Below are 21,207 nucleotides of genomic sequence, written 5' to 3' on the forward strand. Positions count from 1 at the left end.
TTTTTTAAACTGCATTGTTGGTTAGGGGCTCATAAGTAAGCATTTCACTAAGGCCTGTTGTATTCGGTGCATGTGGCTAATAAAATGTGATTTGATTTGTATAGTCCTTGGCAGCAATGTCAGAAATGGATGTACTGTATGTGTAGCAGCAATAAACCACAGATATTTTGGGGAAAGTAAATCCAATGTACTCTGGTAATTGAACATATTATGAACTAAGCAGATATTTCAGCGAATTACATAATGGCACACTGGCCCGTTAAGACTGGCTCGCAATCCTTTGGGGAATGGATTGGATCTGGAAAATGAGAAAGCAATGTTGATACGCTTGCAGCAACAGGGAAGGTGCGGACTTGTCGCTACATAATGAATATTTATACAGAGTACATTTTAAACGTAATTTGTGGCTATATTTCCCATAAATATTTTGCACCAATTGTCTAGTAGAGTGCATGTCTGCGTTTGTCTAATACGTAATGTAAATTCAACATGTCTTGTATCTGAAAAACACAATTGTTATTTTTCTTCTAACATGTTAAATGTTTTTAGCTGTATTTAAAATAAATGGACACATTTTATTATACTTTTTTTTTTACTAAGATTTTATAAATTGAATACCACGTATTGTTTTTTTTTTACCCCCGTCGTTTTATTAGTGGGTTGGATGTCTACCACAGCTGGTAGCAAGCTCTCAACCCCAAACTTAAAGCATTATTTGTTTGGCTCACAAATTCATGTTCCTCCCTCCCCAACCTGGTCTCAGAGCATTTAGTATTATTCAGTATGTAAATCCGAAACATGACATTTAGTATGGTATGCTACCTTCCATATGGTATTTATTAATTTGTGGATGTCCATCACCCATTTCCTATGAAATATTACAGCCTTATTGTAAAAGGGATTAAATAGTGTTTTTGCAAATGTAGAAAAAATTAACTGTAATATTACATTTATATAAATACTCAGTACTTTGAAGAACCTAAGGCAGCGATTACAGCCTTGAGTCTTCTTGGCGCTACAAGCTTGGCACGCCTGTATTTGGAGAGTTTCTCCCATTATTTTCTGCAGATCCTCTCAAGCTCATCAAGTTGGATGGGGAGTGTCGCTGCACGCCTATTTTTAGGTCTCCAGAGATGTTCAATCGGGTTCAAGCCCGGGCTCTGGTTGGGCCAGTCAAGGACGTTGAGACTTGCCCCGAACCCACTCCTGCATTGTCTTGGCTGTGTGCTTAGGGTCGTTGTCCTGTTGGAAGGTGAACCTTCGCCTCAGTCTGAGGTCTTCATCGAGGATCTCTATGTTCTTTGCTCCGTTAATCTTTCCCTTGATCCTGATAAGTCTCCCAGTTTCTACAGCTGAAAAACATCCCTACTGCATGATGCTGCCACCACCATTCTTCACTGTAGGAATGGTGCCAGGTTTCCTCCAGACGTGGTGATTGGCATTCTGGCCAAAGAGTTCAATCTTGGAATCACCAGACTAGAGAATCTTGTTTCTTATGGTCTGAGAGTCTTTTAGGTCCCCTTTGGCTAACTCCAAGCAGGCTGTCGTGTGCCTTTTACTGAGGAATGGCTTCCGTCTGACCACTCTACAATAAAGGCCTGATTGGTGGAGTGCTGCAGAGATGGTTTTCCTTCTAGAAGGTTCTCCCATCTCCACAGAACTCTGGCGCTCTGTCAGTGAACATTTGTGTTCTTGGTCACCTACCTGACCAAGGCCCTTCTCTCCGATTGCTTAGTTTGGCTGGGCAGCCAGCTCTAGGAAGAGTCTTGATGGTTCCAAACTTCTTCCATTTAAGAATGAGGGAGACCTGTGTTCTTGGGGACCTTCAATGCTGAATAAATGTTTTTGTACCCTTCCCCAGATCTGTGGCTCGACACAATCCTGTCTCAGAGCTCTACGGACATTTACTTCAACCTTATTGGTTGGTTTTTCCTCTGACATGCACTGTCAACTGTGGGATCTTATGTAGTGCCTTTCCAAATCATGTCCAATCAATTTAATTTACCACAGGTGCACCCCAATCAAGTTGTGGAAAGATCTTCAAGGATAATCAATGGAAACAGGATACACCTCAGCTCAATTTTGAGTCTCATAGCGAAGGGTCTGAATATTTATTTACATAAGGTATTTCAGTTTATTTATTTTGAATGCATTTGTTTTGTCGTTATTGGGGTATTGTGTGTAGATTTGAGGGGGAGGGAAACGATTTCATCCATTTTAGAACATGGGTGTAACGTAACAAAATGTGGAAAAAGTCAAGGGGTCTGAATACTTTCCAAAGGCACTGTACATCTCCTTGCATTGTCAACTAAACAATTCAATATTCATTTTGTAATATAGTAAATAGCCTAAAGGCTAGCTTACAAACTAATGTAACATTCAACCTTAAAATGAGTAATAGTTCCATGTCCACATTTTGAGGTTACCGTTAATATAAATGTCTTATGTAATGATATTAAGCGTGCATGTTCAAGATAGCATGCATAGGTCATCGCAGGTCTGTGGAGATTTTCAGTTGCTCTAAAAATCTGTACGAAAGCACTGACCGATAGCGAACGTCAATGGATGTTGAAATTCAGACATCAAATTTTTTACAAGTTTGAACAGTACATTCGGGGTTAGGGTGATTCTAAGGGCCTGTGACCCTAAAAATGGGCCCTAAAAAAATGACATTTAGGTTCAATATTAAATTATTAACCTATCATCATTAATATCATATTTTATTTACAATGTATTAATACAACTAACGGTTTCTTTTTCTTTTCTTGTTTTTGGCAAAAAAAAAAGTACACATCCAGAGAGCCTATGTATTGCCCAACCTTCCCCCCTCTATTTATATGAAATGGTTCGGTCCTGCCCCCAAACCAGGCACGAACTGTACTTGCTAGCAGTGAATTGCTAGTGAGGAGTGCCGGTAGAGTATCATGTCTCAGCTTCCTAAAGATAAATCTGGCTTCCAAAAACGGAAAGACAGGAGAAAGAAAAGAAAGGGCGACAGCATGTCATTCAATTTTTCACAGAGGAAGGTGGGTGTAGTCCGTGAATGGTGGAAATGAACCTGTTAGCTTAGTCCATATTGAAATAGGCGCTTTTTGCTCCCCCAACATTCTCGTTAGTTTCTTAATATATTGACAGAAAATTCGGTGTTTACATTTCGCTCCTTTAGGCGACATTTAATCAATGCAGGCAAACTCTTAGCAAGCTATTTGTTTTAATATGCTTTGTGTTGTAAGTCACGACAGACAAAGATATATAAATATATACAGTTAAGCATATTGTCAACCAGCACATTAATAAAGTAAGTAACAACTGGTTTCCGTTTCCTTTGTAACATCAATATGAGTAACATCAATATTGCTACATGTTTTTTAAAATATTTAAAAAAAAAATGTTTTACAACAAAGGCAGACTCCACCTAACTTTGGCTTGTAGTCCATGTCTGCAATAAATTGGAATGTGAACGGAATGTTCGTTTACTGTCTCTGACTGTCCATTATTTTTTTATATATATTTTTTTACCTTCACACATTCTTTCAGGTGTATATGTCTTCGGATGGCCCTACCAGACCTTGTATGGGCAGTGTTGATTACATCAGGAGGTGCTTGACCTGAGATGTTTGGATCTTCTTGTTGAGGTGCAGCATTCAACTCTAGATTGTGTTCAGTACCCTGCTGGACTTCAGCTGGTGCTCTGTTTACTGGCTCTGTGCCAGGCTCCTCAACAGTGGGGAAATCCTTTATTTCTCTGCTCTTCCTCAGGGGTCACCTGTACCCCCTGAAGACCTGGCCCTGTTCTGTCTTCACCTCGTAGGACCTTTGCTCCACAGGTCTGACTACTGTGGCCCTCTGCCACCACTGTTTCTGTCCTGTGAGTGGCTGAACTCTCACCCTGTCATCTCGTTGCAGCTCTGTGAGATCCTGAGCGGAGGTGTCATAGTACTTTGCCTGTTTGTTGTCTTTCTTTTAACTTCTCCAGCTGACAGTTTGCCATCCCCGGTCTCAGAAGATTTCAACTCATTGTAAATAGTGTCTTTGTACGTCTTCCCATGAGCACAATTGCAGGGCTGCTGTCTGTTCCTTGTGACAGAGTATTTCTGTGATCTAGCAGGGTCAGGTATGGGTCAGCACCTGCTCTCTTTACTTTTGCCATCAGTCTTTTGGCTGTTTTCACTGCCGATTCCACTTTCCCATTACTTTGCGAGTATCCTGGAGACAATGTTTTGTGTGTAAAGTCCCAAGCCTTGCTGAAACATTGGAACTCGTCTGAAGAGCACTGGGGTCATTGTCTTGAGTAAAGGATGTCCGGTATCCCATGATGTGCAAAGTGTGTCTTCAGTTTTCGAATGACTCGTTTTGACTGTGTGTTCTCCAAATGGTCCACTTCCCAGAAGTTGAAGAGATAATCAACTGTGACCATGTAGTCTATATCGTTGAACTGGAACAGGTCAGTCCCTATTTTTTTTTCCCAGGGACGCTTTGGTGCTTCGTGTGGCCTCAACATTTCATTCTGCTGCTTCGTACCCCATGCAGTGCAGGTGCTACATTGTGCCATGCATGTTCTCAGCTGTGCATGCATGCCTGGCCAGTAGACACACTCACAAGCTCTTCTCAGACATCCCTCTGTTCCGATGTGTGAGGAATGAATTCTCTGCATTATCTCTGACCTGAGAGCAGTAGGCACAACGACTCGCTCACCTCTGTTGTGAAAATACATGGCTACTTCCAAGGGTGCATGTCCTTTCACTTCAGGCCACCCCTGCAGGATCACATTTTTCAGTGTCTGGAGCTCCTTGTCCAGCTCAGTGGTTCTCTGGATGTTCTTTAGTCTCTCGCTTGACACAGGCAGGTAGTGTATCATATTGATTGATTCCACTTCGACCTCCATAAGGCCTCTGTTGTCTTGTTTTGTGAGGTACGCCCTGCTCAGGGTGTCGGCCAGCACCACATGTTTTCCCGGAACATATCGGAGACTGACCTCGTAGTTTTGGAGTCTCATGAGCATGCGTTGTAGTCTTTTTGGTGTGCTGATGAGAGGCTTTGTCATGATGCTCTCTAGAGGTCTTGTGATCTGACTGCACGTCGACAGTTTGTCCATATGTGAATTGGTGGAACCTCTCCATGCCAAACATCACTGCAAGCAGCTCCTTCTCTATCTGTGCATACCCTTTTTCAGTCTCTGTCAGGGCTCTGCTGGCGTAAGCTATTGGTTGTCCTCCCTGCATCAAGGCTGCTCCTAACCCACTCTCTGAAGCATCACACAGTAGTACAAGCTGCTCTGTTGGGTTGAAGTATTTCAGCACAGGGGTCTGTGCAATGCTATCCCTGATTTTATTGAAAGCCTGCTCATGTCTCTCTGACCACTCCCACAGTGAGTCCTTGTGTGTTAGCTGGCGCAGTGGCTCGCAGAGCTCCGTGGCTAGGTAGTTTACCATGCCCAGGAAGCGCTGCACCCCCTGCACATCTGTAGGCCTAGGCATCTGTTTGATGGCTGTCACTTTTCCTGGGTCCACTTTCAACCCCGCTGATGTTAGCAGGTGGCCAATGTAGGGCACTTCCTTCAGCCTGAGCTGCAGCTTCTCCGGATTCAGCTTGAAATTGAGCTTCCTGCATCTGTCCAGGAGCATTTTCAGGTTTTTGTCATGGTCCAGAGTTGCCGCTTCATCATTGTCTCCTCCCACAATCAGGATGTCATCTGCAATGATTTTGACTCCTGGAAGACCTTCCATTGCCTGGTTCAACTTCCTCTGAAAGATCTCTGGGGCTGGACTGATTCCCATTGGCATGCACTGCCACCTGTAGCATCCCATGGGAGTAGAGAGCGTGGTGAGATAGCTGGATTCCTCCTCCAGTTCCACATGCCAAAATCCGTTTTTTTATACATCAAACAGAACACGCGTGCTCTGTTCAGATCTGGCAGCACGTCTTCAATAGTGGGAAGTGAGTAATGGCTCCTCGAGAGGTTTCGGATCAATACACACTCTTAGCTTTCCAGGTGGTTTCTTCACTACGATCAGGCTGCTAATCCAATCTGTGCTTTTTTCCCAACTGCTTTTATCATCCTTCTTTTCTCTAGACCACTGAGCTCCTCTTTGAGTGGTTTATATAGTGCTACTGGCACTCTTCTCTTTGGCAGCTGGACGGGCTCCACTCGCTCATCCACTTCCAGCTTCATTTTGCCGGGTAAGCATCCATCTCCCTGGAATACATCAGAGTACTCCTGTTTAATTTGCTCTTTAGTCCAGGATCCTGTTGTTTTCTCAATGGCCAGGATGTTGTGATGCTGCACAGTAATCAACTCCATTGCCTGGATAGCCTTACTGCCTAGAATGGGCCTGTGCACATTCTTGTTGACTACGATGAGCTCAACTCGGTAGGTTTTCTTATTGCATGGATTGATCACTTTAACTGTGCACTTCCCCAGTGGTGTCAGAGTGCTCTTGTTTATACATCACCAATACCTGACTGCAGGGCTCTATGTGACTGGCTTTTATGAGGTTTGCAGGGATAACATTACAACTAGCACCACAATCAAGCTGAAGTCTGACATTTTGTTGACCTGCATGGTTGCAAAGAGCGCTGCCTTGGGGTCTGTTTTCTCCTGCACCATGTTGATGCTCTTTTACTTGAATTTTTCCAACTTTCTCATTTCAATAGCGCCTTGGTTATGTGACCTACTGATCTCAAACAAGGTTCAGAATGCCAACTTCCCTTACCTACATTGTTATAACATGCCAGAGGCTGTTCACCTTGGAGACCATATGAGTATGGCCCGGTGTGAGATTTCCACCCTTTCCCCCGGATTTTTTTAAGGGCCAGGGAGAGCTCACCGGACTTCGCCGCAACACTTTCCAGGGCTTGGGCCCCTCTCTTGGGGCGAACCCATTCCAGGGCGCCCTGCCCTTCACAAAGAAAAGAGAGCTCTCCCTGGGGCTCCCGCCAGCTTCTCCGGGATCGGTCACTTTACCACAGTGGATGCCTCACGGCGCCCGTCTCCGCCAGTCCGTGGAGATTCTGAAAGTAGTTTGAGGTCAGTAGGTCTCATTACCAAGGAGCTGTTGAAATGATAAAGTTTGGAAAATGTATGTAAAATTGTGTGAGATGAAAATGGACAAACTAAAAGCTGTGCAATATAGAAGGGTAATCAGTGGACATTCTGAACCTTGAGGTCAGTATGTCACATGACAAAGGAGCTATTGAAATTAGAAATATTGACAAATATTGAACATTTAATGTAAAATTGCATGAAATTATATGGACAAACTAAAGGGTGTGCAATGTGTAGGCCCACTGAGTGGACATTCTGAACCTTGCTTGAAGTCCGTACGTCACATGATCAAGGAGCTATTGAAATTTGGAAAAATTCATGTAAAATCGTGTGAGATGAAAATGGACAAACAAAAGGGTGTGCAACAAACTCAGCAAAAAAAGAAACGTCCTCTGTCAACTGCGTTTATTTTCAGCAAACTTAACATGTGTAAATATTTGTATGAACATAAGATTCAACAACTGAGACAAACTGAACAAGTTCTACAGACATGTGACCAACAGAAATTGAATAATGTGTTCCTGAACAAAGAGGGGGGTCAAAATCAAAAGTAACAGTCAGTATCTGGTGTGGCCACCATTGACTGCACCAGATTTGCCAGTTCTTGCTGTGAGATGTTACCCCACTCTCCCACCAAGGCACCTGCAAGTTCCGGGTCATTTCTGGTGGGAATGGCCCTAGCCCTCACCCTCCGATCCAACAGGTCCCAGACATGCTCAATGGGATTCAGATCCGGGCTGTTCGCTTGCCATTGTTGAACAATGACATTCCTGTCTTGCAGGAAATCGCACACAGAACGAGTAGTATGGCTGGTGGCATTGTCATGCTGGAGGGTCATATCAGGATGAGCCTGCAGGAAGGGTACCACATTTTTTAAATATATTTTTTTACCTTTATTTAACTAGGCAAGTCAGTTAAGAACAAATTCTTATTTTCAATGATTGCCTAGGAACAGTGGGTTAACTGCCTGTTCAGGGGCAGAACGACAGACTTGTACCTTGTCAGCTCGGGGATTTGAACTTGCAACCTTCCGGTTACTAGTCCAACGCTCTAACCACTAGGCTACCCAGCGTTGAGATTGCCTGCAATGACGAGCTCAGTCCGATGATGCTGTGACACATCGTCCCAGACCATGACGTACCCTCCACCTTCAAATTGATCGCGCTCCAGAGTACAGGCCTCGGTGTAACGCTCATTCCTTCGACGATAAACGTGAATCCGACCATCACTCCCGGTGAGACAAAACCGCGAACACTTTTTGCCAGTCCTGTCTGGTCCAGCGACGGTGGGTTTGTGCCCGTAGGCAACGTTGTTGCCAGTGATGTCTGGTGAGGATCTGCCTTACAACAGGCCTACAAGCCCTCAGTCCAGCCTCTCTCAGCCTATTGCGGACAGTCTGAGCACTGATGGAGGGATTGTGCGTTCCTGGTGTAACTCGGGCAGTTGTTGCCATCCTGTACCTGTCCCACAGGTGTGATGTTCAGACGTACCGGTCCTGTGCAGGTGTTACACGTGGTCTGCCACTGAGAGGACGATCAGCTGTTCGTCCTGTCTCCCTGTAGCGCTGTCTTAGTTTTCTCAGTACCGACATTGCAATTTATTGCCCTGGCCACATCTGCAGTCGTAAGGCACGTTCACGCAGATGAGCAGGGACCCTAGGCATCTTTCTTTTGGTGTTTTTCAGAGTCAGTAGAAAGGTCTCTTTAGTGTCCCAAGTTTTCATAATTGTGACCTTAATTGCCTACCATCTGTAAACTGTTCCACAGGTGCATGTTCATTAATTGTTTATGGTTCATTGAACAAGCATGGGAAACAGTGTTTAAACCCTTTACAATGAAGATCTGGGAAGTTATTTGGATTTAATTATGTTACCGTCATTCTGTTGTCAGGTGTTAATCCCCTTCACCTACTGTAGTTCAATAATCAAAATAGATTTTTTTCAAACTCAAAGGGCTATATTGTCGGCTGCCATTAAGCAAGCGCAATTGCCAAACGCACGCTCGTTTGCAATTTCGACCTGTTAAAGCCAGCGCTCTTCTGTTTTCAAACTCTAGCTTCAGGATTGGTTTTATGAGCTTGCTTGCGCTGAAGTGAGAGGGGTGCAAGTAGCCGAGGTGTGTTCTTTAAATGTGCTAATTTCAGGCAGCGCTGTTGGGGTTATTTAAGACCAACCAAAAGCTGGTCTTAGTGGTAAAGCAGTTGGTTATGGCATGGATTTTGACAATGGAAGCACAGCCTATCCAGCTGTGACGCACAGTGCCCCTATGCACATGGAACAAGACAGCAGCACCTAGATCTTCTGCACAGACTCTGCCAGACCTGGTCCCTGACAGTAAATCTCAGTAAGACAAAAATAATGGTGTTCCAAAAAATGTCCAGTCGCCAGGACCACAAATACAAATTCCATCTAGACGCTGTTGCCCTTGAGCACACAAAGAACTATACATACCTCGGCCAAAACTATGATCACTTGGCTACATAGCTGATGCCTGCTGGAATGTCCATTAATCACGGTACTCCATTCTATTTGTTTATTTTTTTTTTATCTGTCGGCCCCAGCCGCGAACTCAGGCTCTGTGTGTAGTTAATCCGACCCTCTCTGCCTAGTCATCGCCATTTTACCTGCTGTTATTGTGTTAGCTGATTAGCTGTTGTTGTCTCACCTGTTGTTTTAGCTAGCTCTCCCAATCAACACCTGCGTTTACTTTATGCCTCGCTGTATGTCTCTCTCAAATGTCAATATGCCTTGTATACTGTTGTTCAGGTCAGTTGTCATTGTTTTAGTTTACAATGGAGCCCCTAGTTCCACTCTTCATACCTCTGATACCTCCTTTGTCCCACCTCCCACACATGCGGTGACCTCACCCATTACAACCAGCATGTCCAGAGATGCAACCTCTCTTATCATCACCCAGTGCCTGGGCTTACCTCTGCTGTACCCGCACCCCACCATACCCCTGTCTGCACATTATGCCCTGAATATATTCTACCACGCCCAGATATCTGCTCCTTTTATTCTTTGTCCCCAACGCTCTAGGCGACCAGTTTTGACAGCCTTTAGCCGCACCCTCATCCTACTCCTCTGTTCCGCGGGTGATGTGGAGGTAAACCCAGGCCCTGCATGTCCCCAGGCACCTTCATTTGTTGACTTCTGTGATCGAAAAAGCCTTGGTTTCATGCATGTCAACATCAGAAGCCTCCTCCCTAAGTTTGTTTTACACACTGCTTTAGCACACTCCGCCAACCTTGGAAGGCCACCAAAAATTCTGAGATTTCCATACCCAACTATAACATTCTCCTTCAAGATAGAACTGCCAAAGGGGGAGGAGTTAGACTACAAAGTAATTTCATACTTTCCAGGTCCATACCCAAATAGTTCGAACTTCTAATTTAAAAAAATCAATCTCTCCAGAAAGAAGTCTCTCACTGTTGCCACCTGCTACCGACCCCCCCCCCCCCCCCTCAGCTCCCAGCTGTGCCCTGGACACCATTTGTGAATTGATCGCCCCCATCTAGCTTCAGAGTTTGTTCTGTTAGGTGACCTAAACTGGGATATGCTTAACACCCCGGCAGTCCTACAATCTAAGCTAGATGCCCTCAATCTCACACAAATCATCAAGGAACCCACCAGGTACAACCCTAAATCTGTAAACAAGGGCACCCTCATAGACGTTATCCTGACCAACTGGCCCTCCAAATACACCTCCGCTGTCTTCAATCAGGATCTCAGCGATCACTGCCTCATTTCCTGTATCCGCTACGGGTCCGCGGTCAAACGACCACACCTCATCACTGTCAAACGCTCCCTAAAACACTTCTGTGAGCAGGCCTTTCTAATCGACCTGGCCCGGGTATCCTGGAAGGATATTGACCTCATCCCGTCAGTTGAGGATGCCTGGTCATTCTTTAAAAGTAACTTCCTCACCATCTTAGATAAGCATGCTCCGTTAATTAAAACCACTTAAGCTTAGGGCTTACTTTTTCGAACATTCTGTTAAAAATCGCGCAACATTTCAGCGCCTTGCTACTCATGCCAGGAATATAGTATATGCATATGATTAGTATGTGTGGATAGAAAACACTCAGACGTTTATAGAACTGGTTAAATCACGGCTGTGACTATAACAGAACGTGCGTTTCATCGAAAAGTGCAGGAAAATCTGATCACTGAAAATGGAAAAATATATCCATGCGCGACTTGAACCCATTGATAAAGGTGAACCAAATTTAATGGGGCTGAGGTTGCAATACCTACAGCTTCCACACGATGTCAACAGTCTTGTCATTTGCCTACTTTTTGTTTCTTGGGTCAAAAAGACGCAAGGCATTGCCTTTTCTTCCGGTCTCCGACCGGATATTTTGGTTGAGATTTACCCGGACATTATTTCCAGACGTAGAGCTATAGAATTTACATCGCCTCGTGATCAATTTGATCGCTTATTAACGTTTACTAATACCTAAAGTTGCATTACAAAAGTATTTCGAAGTGTTTTGTGAAAGTTTATCGTTGACTTTTTTTATTTTAAAAAATGACGTCGCGTTATAAAACAATGTTTTTTTTCCTTGATTACAGTCTTCATAGATTGATATCTAGGCTATATATGGACCGATTTAAACGGAAAAAAAGACCCAATAGTGATGTTTATGGGACATCTAGGAGTGCCAACAAAGAAGATGGTCAAAGGTAAAGAATGTTTTATATTTTATTGGTGCGTTTAGTGTAGCGCCGACTATGCTAATTATTTTGTTTACGTCCCCTGCGGGTCTTTTGGGGTGTTACATGCTCAGATAATAGCTTCTCATGCTTTCGCCGAAAAGCATTTTAAAAATCTGACTTGTTGCCTGGATTCACAACGAGTGTAGCTTTAATTCACTACCCTGCATGTGTATTTTAATGAACGTTTGAGTTTTAACCTCTTGCCTCTACTTGGGACGCTTGCGTCCCAACTAGAGCTCTGGAAATGCAAATGCGCTACGCTAAATGCTAATAGTATTAGTTAAAACTCAAAAGTTAATTAAAATACACATGCAGGGTATCAAATTAAAGCTACACTCGTTGTGAATCCAGGCAACAAGTCCGATTTTTAAAATGCTTTTCGGCGACAGCATGAGAAGCTATTATCTGATAGCATGCACCAATACACTACAACAGAAAAGCACAGCAGGGGACGTAAACAAAATAATTAGCATTTCGGCGTTACACAAACCGCACAATAAAATAGAAAACAGTCATTACCTTTCACCATCTTCTTTGTTGGCACTCCTAGATGTCCCATAAACACTATTGGGTCTTTATTTCGATTAAATCGGGCCATATAAAGCCAAGATATCGTTATATGTAGACTGTGTGATAAACGAAAAAAACAGCGATTTCACAACGTAACGTCATTTTTTAAAATTCAAAAAGTAGACGATAAACTTTCACAAAACACTTCGAAATACGTTTGTAATGCTACTTTAGGTATTAGTAAACGTTAATAAGCTATAAAAATCATCCGTAGGCGATGTAAATATCATTAGCTGTCGTCTTGGAAAAAATTTCAGGAGAGAGCTCTTCCGGAATGATCTGGGCGGAGACCGGAGGTAAGCGGTGCCCCTGTTTCGGTTCAACCAAGAATCAAAGATGATTCAATTCACAAGACTCTAGACAACATGGGGATGCTGTGGGAGTTGAATGATCGGTCTTATCTAATTCGGCTCACTGTTAACAATTGCTGGAAGTGGCGCAAGGATATTTATTTCCATTTTCTGTGATCAGGTTTTCCTGCGCTTTCCGATGTAACGCACGTTATGTAATAGCCACAGTCGTGATTTAACCAGTTTTAAAAACGTCCGAGGGTTTCCTATCCACACATTCTAACCATATGAACGTACTATATTCCTGGCATGAGTAGCAGGGCGCTGAAATGTTGCGCGATTTTTAACAAAATGTTCAAAAAAGTAGAGGGTCGACTGAAGAGGTTAACTAGTACTATTAGCATTTAGCGTAGCGCATTTGCATTTCCAGATGTCTAGATGGGACGCCTGCATGTCAGGTAGCAAGAGGTTTAAAAAAATGCAGAACTAAGAACAGATATAGCCCCTGGTTCACTCCAGACCTGACTGCCCTCGACCAGCACAAAAACACCCTGTAGCGGACTGCAATAGCATCGAATAGTCCCCGCGATATTCAACTGTTCAGGGAAGTCAGGAACCAATACACGCAGTCAGTCAGGAAAGCAAAGGCCAGCTTTTTCAAGCAGAAATTTGCATCCTGTAGCTCTAACTCTAAAAAGTTCTGGGAAACTGTAAAGTCCATGGAGAACAAGAGCACCTCCTCCCATCTGCCCACTGCACTGAGGCTAGGTAACACGGTCACCACCGATAAATCCATGATAATCGAAAACTTCCTCCTGGCTAATCCAACCTCGGCCAACAGCTCCACCCCTACTCGCCCAAGCCTCCCCAGCTTCTCCTTTACCCAAATCCAGAGAGCAGATGTTCTGAAAGAACTGCAAAACCTGGAGCTGTACAAATCAGCTGGGCTTGACAATCTGGACCCTCTATTTCTGAAACTATCCGCTGCCATTGTCGCAACCCTTATTACCAGCCTGTTCAACCTCTTTCATATCGTCTGAGATCCCCAAGGATCGGAAAGCTGCCGCGGTCATCCCCCTCTTTAAAGGGGGAGACACCATGGACCCAAACTGTTACAGACCTATATCCATCCTGCCCTGCCTATCTAAGGTCTTTGAAAGCCAAGTCAACAAACAGAACACTGACCATCTCGAATCCCACCGTACCTTCTCCGCTGTGCAATCTGGTTTCTGAGCCGGTCACGGGTGCACCTCAGCCACGCTCAAGGTACTAAACGATATCATAACCGCCATTGATAAAAGACAGTACCGTGCAGCCGTCTTCATCGACCTGGCCAAGGCTTTCGACTCTGTCAATCACCATATTCTTATCGGCAGACTCAGTAGCCTCGGTTTTTCTAATGACTGCCTTGCCTGGTTCACCAACTACTTTGCAGACAGAGTTCAGTGTGTCAAATCGGAGGGCATGTTGTCCGGTCCTCTGGCAGTCTCTATGGGGGTGCCACAGGGTTCAATTCTCGGGCCGACTCTTTTCTCTGTATATATCAATGTTGCTCTTGCTGCGGGCAATTCCCTGATCCACCTCTACGCAGACGACACCATGCTGTATACTTCTGGCCCTTCCTTGGACATTGTGCTATCTAACCTCCAAATGCCATACAACACTCCTTCCGTGGCCTCCAACTGCTCTTAAATGCTAGTAAAACCAAATGCAGGCTTTTCAACCGTTCGCTGCCTGCACCCGCACGCCCGACTAGCATCACCACCCTGGATGGTTCCGACCTAGAATATGTGGACATCTACATTTACATTACATTTAAGTCATTTAGCAGACGCTCTTATCCAGAGCGACTTACAAATTGGTGCTTTCACCTTATGACATCCAGTGGAACAGCCACTTTACAATAGTGCATCTAAGTCTTTTAAGGGGGGGGTGAGAAGGATTACTTTATCCTATCCTAGGTATTCCTTAAAGAGGTGGGGTTTCAGGTGTCTCCGGAAGGTGGTGATTGACTCCGCTGTCCTGGCGTCGTGAGGGAGTTTGTTCCACCATTGGGGGGCCAGAGCAGCGAACAGTTTTGACTGGGCTGAGCGGGAACTGTACTTCCTCAGGGAGGCGAGCAGGCCAGAGGTGGATGAACGCAGTGCCCTTGTTTGGGTGTAGGGCCTGATCAGAGCCTGGAGGTACTGAGGTGCCGTTCCCCTCACAGCTCCGTAGGCAAGCATCATGGTCTTGTAGCGGATGCGAGCTTCAACTGGAAGCCAGTGGAGAGAGCGGAGGAGCGGGGTGACGTGAGAGAACTTGGGAAGGTTGAACACCAGACGGGCTGCGGCGTTCTGGATGAGTTGTAGGGGTTTAATGGCACAGGCAGGGAGCCCAGCCAACAGCGAGTTGCAGTAATCCAGACGGGAGATGACAAGTGCCTGGATTAGGACCTGCGCCGCTTCCTGTGTGAGGCAGGGTCGTACTCTGCGGATGATGTAGAGCATGAACCTACAGGAACGGGCCACCGCCTTGATGTTAGTTGAGAACGACAGGGTGTTGTCCAGGATCACGCCAAGGTTCTTAGCGCTCTGGGAGGAGGACACGATGGAGTTGTCAACCGTGATGGCGAGATCATGGAACGGGCAGTCCTTCCCGGGAGGAAGAGCAGCTCCGTCTTGCCGAGGTTCAGCTTGAGGTGGTGATCCGTCATCCACACTGATATGTCTGCCAGACATGCAGAGATGCGATTCGCCACCTGGTCATCAGAGGGGGGAAAGGAGAAGATTAATTGTGTGTCGTCTGCATAGCAATGATAGGAGAGACCATGTGAGGTTATGACAGAGCCAAGTGACTTGGTGTATAGCGAGAATAGGAGAGGGCCTAGAACAGAGCCCTGGGGGACACCAGTGGTGAGAGCGCGTGGTGAGGAGACAGATTCTCGCCACGCCACCTGGTAGGAGCGACCTGTCAGGTAGGACGCAATCCAAGCATGGGCCGCGCCGGAGACGCCCAACTCGGAGAGGGTGGAGAGGAGGATCTGATGGTTCACAGTATCGAAGGCAGCCGATAGGTCTAGAAGGATGAGAGCAGAGGAGAGAGAGTTAGCTTTAGCAGTGCGGAGTGCCTCCGTGATACAGAGAAGAGCAGTCTCAGTTGAATGACTAGTCTTGAAACCTGACTGATTTGGATCAAGAAGGTCATTCTGAGAGAGATAGCGGGAGAGCTGGCCAAGGACGGCACGTTCAAGAGTTTGAGAGAAAAGAAAGAAGGGATACTGGTCTGTATTTGTTGACATCGGTACCTAGGTGTCTGGCTAGACTGTAAACTCTCCTTCCAGACTCATATCAAACATCTCCAATCTAAAATCAAATCTAGAGTCTGCTTTCTATTTCGCAAAACAAAGCCTCCTTCACTCATGCCACCAAACTTACCCTAGTAAAACTGACTATCCTACCGATCCTTGACTTCGGCAATGTCATCTACAAAATAGCTTCCAATACTCTACTCAGTAAACTGGATGCAGTTTATCACAGTGCAATCCGTTTTGTTACTAAAGCACCTTATACCACCCACCACTGCGACCTGTATGCTCTAGTAGGCTGGCCCTCGCTACATATTCGTCGCCAGACCCACTGGCTCCAGGTCATCTACAAGTTCATGCTAGGTAAAGCACCGCCTTATCTCAGTTCACTGGTCACGGTGGTAACACCCACCCGTAGCACGTGCTCCGGCAGGTGTATCTCACTGATCATCCCTAAAGCCAACACCTCATTTGGCCGCCTTTCCTTCCAGTTCTGTGCTGCCTGTGACTGGAACGAATTGCAAAAATCGCTGAAGTTGGAGATTTATCTCCCTCACCAACTGTACATAGACCATCGGTAAATGGCCCACCCAATCTACCTACCTCATCCCCATAGTTTTTATTTATTTACTTTTCTGCTCTTTTGCACACCAGTATCTCTACCTGCACATGACCATCTGATCTTTTATCACTCCAGTGTTAATCTGCTAAATTGTAATTATTCGTCTACATCCTCATGACTTTTGCACACAATGTATATAGACTTTTTTTTTCTACTGTGTTATTGACTTGTTTATTGTTTACTCCATGTGTAACTGTTATTGTCTGTTCACACTGCTATACTTTATCTTGGCCAGGTCGCAGTTGTAAATGAGAACTTGTTCTCAACTAGCCTACCTGGTTAAATAAAGGTGAAATAAAATAAAAAACATCAGCGCCACAGGTAACCTCCACAAAGCTGTGAACGAGCTGAGAGACAAGGCAAGAAGGGCCTTCTATGCCATCAAAAGGAACATAGAATTTGACATACCGATTAGGATCTGGCAAAAAAATATGTGAATCAGTTATAGAACCCATTGCCCTTTATGGTTGTGAGGTCTGGGGTCAGCTCACCAACCAAGAATGAACAAAATGGCACAAACACCAAATAATGCATGCAGAACAGTATTAGGCCAATATCCTCTAATTATCAAAATCCAGGAAAGAGCAGTTCAATTTTACAACCACCTAAAAGGAAGCGATTCCCAAACCTTCCATAACAAAGCCATCACCTACAGAGAGATGAACCTGGAGAAGAGTCCCTTAAGTAAGCTGGTCCTGGGGCACTGTTCAAACACAAACACCCCACAGAGCCCAGGACAGCAACACAATTATACCCAAGAAATTATGAGAAAACAAAAAGATAATTACTTGACACCTTGAAAAGAATTAACAAAAAAAACAGCAAACTAGAATGCTATTTGGCCCTAAACAGAGAATACAGTGGCAGAATACCTAACCACTGTGACTGACCTAAACTTAAGGAACACTTTGACTATGTACAGACTCAGTGAGCATAGCCTTGCTATTGAGAAAGGCCGCAGTAGGCAGACCTGGCTCTCAAGAGAAGATAGGATATGTACACACTGCTCACAAAATGAGGTGGAAACTGAGCTGCACTTCCTAACCTCCTGCCAAATGTATGACCATATAAGAGACGCATATTTACCTCACATTACACAAAGAATTAGAAAACAAACCTAATTTCGATAAACTCCAATACATACCAGTGCGCCAGCACGGCAGCAAGATTTGTGACCTGTTGCCACAAGAAAAGGGCAACCAGTGAAGAACAATCACCTTTTATAAATACAACCCATATTTGTATTTACATATGTTTATTTATTTTCCCTTTTGTACTTTAACTATTTACATCGTTACAACACTGTATATATGACATTTGAAATGTCTTTTCTTTTGGAACTTTGAGTGTAATGTTTACTGTTCATTTGTATTGTTTATTTTACTTTTTTTAAATTTTTGTTTTGTCTACTTCACTTGCTTTGGCAAAGTTAAAATATGTTTCCCATGCTAATAAAGCCCTTGAATTTAATAGAATTTCTGTGCTTTTTATGCCATTTCCTTGTAGGCTGTTTTTTTGGTCCTGCTCAATGCATTCGCCAAGTAGTTAAGACTGTCAAAGGGTTTGGCTCCTTAGACCGCTTTGAAATAAATCTTAATCACCAAAGCTTTATTAAAAGATCAAGGTGGGAGCATCACCTTTTTTTATCTACGTATGCGATTGTACAGTATTTTAGATGTGCGTAAAAACCCCTCCATGTAGGCTATACATATGACTGAACGATGATCTGGTGACTTTTACTTGTTACTGTAGCCTATGCTATTTAATAAACTGTATCAATCTACAACAGACTAGAAAGAGAATATTCCGTGTCCCCAGATGAATTGAAGTTGATGACAAAGCAAAGATAGTCAATAACCTACAGAATTTGAGACAATTACATGCAGTATTAAGCCATGAAGGTGGCCAAGCCATTGTCACACCTATAATTAATTTATTCATCAAAATCTAGCCATTTCACGCCACCTCCAGCTCTTGTCCTCAATTTCCGCAAACATATTTCTGACACACACCCAGATTTACCAATGTGTTTTTAGGTTTGTTAAAATAGAGCCCAAGGTGTCATTTCATAGCTGACACGTCATTCTTTCTGCAGCCATCTTTGAATCTTAATTCAGAATAGACATTTAAGAGTATTTGGAAAACTTTGTCACAAACTGAGGGAGATTTTAATGTAATTCTGTCACAAAACTTTACATGTGCACTGTTCTTCAATTGCATGTGTTTTTGCAAAATTGTTAGTGGAAATAGTCCTTGGGCATAGTGTTGTATGATTTGTTTAACATTGCAATCAATGGTTTTTGTTTGGCATACATTTTGAGATGAAAAATCAGAGGCTCAGCATCATTCCGTATTTTTATTTAACTAGGTAAGTCAGTTAAGAACAAATTCTTATTTACAGTGACTGCCTACACGACGCTGGGCCAATTGTGAGCCACCCTATGAGACTCCCAATCACAGCAGGTTGTGATACAGCCTGGATTCTAACCAGGGTGTCTGTAGTGACGATTCTAGCACTGAGATACAGTGCCTTAGACCGCTGCGCCACTCGGGAGCTCAAATCGCCAGAAACGAATCCCCTCACTTCCTTGCCATGTTTACTTTCAACTCCCAGTACACTACGTTAGTACATTTGAATAAACTGATACATTGTAGCTGCTCGAGTGCAATATTTATTTATCCAAAACAATGTTTTCATAATTGTAGAGCTCTTAGAAGTTGGGGTTACAAACATGTACTATGATCTGTCCCAAACATATTGTGTGGGGCATTTAAATTCAATGTCACTGGAGCGTGAGAAATGACACAATAAGACAAAAGGAGCTCTCATTGTGTGTTCCTCCAACAGGAAGTGGCAGAGAAAGCACTGGGTGCAGAGGGCCTCTTTCTCTTCTCCTCCTTGGACAAAGACCATGACCTTTTCCTCAGTTCAAACCATCGCAGAGAAACTCACAGGTTCACCACCAGCCTTGCTATGCATCCTAACACGTTAAAATCCAATATGCTTCATCTTTCTGGTTCTCTGTAGATCAGTTAGTAGAGCATGGCACTTGCAATGCCAGGATAGTGAGTTCAATTCCTGGTACCACCCATACGTGGTCCCGGGAACGCATGCATGACTAAGTTGCTTTGCATAAAAGTGTCAGCTAAATACCATTTATTATTAAACCCAACACACACAATCATTTGTTGGTGACCTCTTGCGCACCTTCCCACAGGGATCACACATCCAGTGGATTTCGAGGAGCAAGTGACCGATGACCCTAATCGAGAGACCCTAACCCTGGAGTCCAAGATGCAACCTCTGCAGCTTGACACAATGATGAAGAGTAGCCCCGCAAAACACTCACATAATTACTGGGTTTTGCCTTACCGTGATTTAAGCTAAAGTTATTTGTAATCCAGCTCAAGCATAGATTACATCCTACCTTGTAAACATTTTACTGCTGTCTATGACTGGGTTATAAAGTATGAAAATACTTATGGTGATAAATGACAAGAGAATAAGGTTCAAATAGGCATTCCAACAGTTAGCAGAGAAAGCCTCAGATAGTTTCACCTGTCTCTGCTTGTCTCCACCCGCCACCAGGGGTCTCCCATCTCTCCGTGTTCTCTGTCTGTTGCCAGTTTGTTTTGTTTGTCAAGCCTACCACAGTTTTTCCCCTTGCGCCTGTCTGTTTCTAGTTCCCGTTTTTGACCATTCTGCCTGCCCTGGATACTGACCTCTGCCTGCCCTTGACCTGTCGTTTTGCCTGCCCTTGACCTGTCGTTTTGCCTGCCCCCTGTTCTAGTAATAAACTTTTGCTACTTTGACACTCTGCATCTGGGTCTTCCCTATAACGTGATCCAGATTTCACAATTAAGTCTCAGTCTCACCAGGTTACCCATAGTTCCCTGAGTGGGCTGAGATCCTGGCAGCATTCTGCTGTGACCTCCACATCCTTCTCTGCCAGCCAGTACAGGGACCTCCTGCTCCCCCCAAAAACACAGGGGAGCTGGGATACACCTGGTTGGTCATTCAGAGTGAGCTCAACATATTCACTGGGTACCTGCCAAACAATCGCTACCACCCCTCTGCACCACAAGGAAAAAAGGTACTGTCTCTGGAAGTGACTGTATCTGATCTTTCACATTCAGTTTGATTTTTGTTTTAAAGAAATAATCCTCACATAAACCCTTGGCAAAGACTAAGTTTTACTTTGACTCTGATACGTCTACATTATTATTACCTCAGCATAGTCTGTCTAGTGTTATCAGCAGCAAATTGTATCAAATGTCCTATAACTTGTTTGAATGAAATACATGATCATAGCAGTGACTGTGTTTGTTTCCCCACAGGTTCTCATTCACTCCCTGCTGAGTATGTTCCACCCACGGCCTTTCAAGTCCCGCTTCACCGCTCCGTGGCCTGCATTCGAGCCGCCAGAGACTTCTATCTGGACATAGTTTTCAGGTGAGGAAACTCTGGGATTCCTCATCAAGCCTAGTCCAGCGAGTTCACAACTTGTTTCCATGTTATTACCCCTGTAACAGCTGCAGATCCCAGCCTATGGAATAAAAGTTTTGAGTTCTTACCTTCTAAACTCCTCTGTGGTAATAATGTGCTCCATACGGTCAAAAACAAGTTTAATTTAAGAACACGAGTGAGGCTTTTAATATTAAATCTAATTTGTGCCA

The 21,207-nt window shown here is 44.2% G+C and overlaps 1 long non-coding RNA gene across 1 annotated transcript in view; it reads left to right on the forward strand.

The window, feature by feature from the left end:
• The window catches only part of LOC115138302 (uncharacterized), a 22,683-nt gene extending 1,570 nt beyond the window's left edge, over window positions 1-21,113 (forward strand). The window contains exons 2-4 of the long non-coding RNA XR_003864917.2: window positions 19,379-19,485; window positions 19,749-20,624; window positions 20,869-21,113. This is a non-coding gene — a long non-coding RNA (uncharacterized LOC115138302). The remainder of the gene's footprint in view (window positions 1-19,378; window positions 19,486-19,748; window positions 20,625-20,868) is intronic.
• Window positions 21,114-21,207: the final 94 nt, after the last annotated feature.

This window comes from Oncorhynchus nerka, linkage group LG12 (genome assembly GCF_034236695.1).
Source record: "Oncorhynchus nerka isolate Pitt River linkage group LG12, Oner_Uvic_2.0, whole genome shotgun sequence".
NCBI classification, from domain to species: domain Eukaryota; kingdom Metazoa; phylum Chordata; class Actinopteri; order Salmoniformes; family Salmonidae; genus Oncorhynchus; species Oncorhynchus nerka.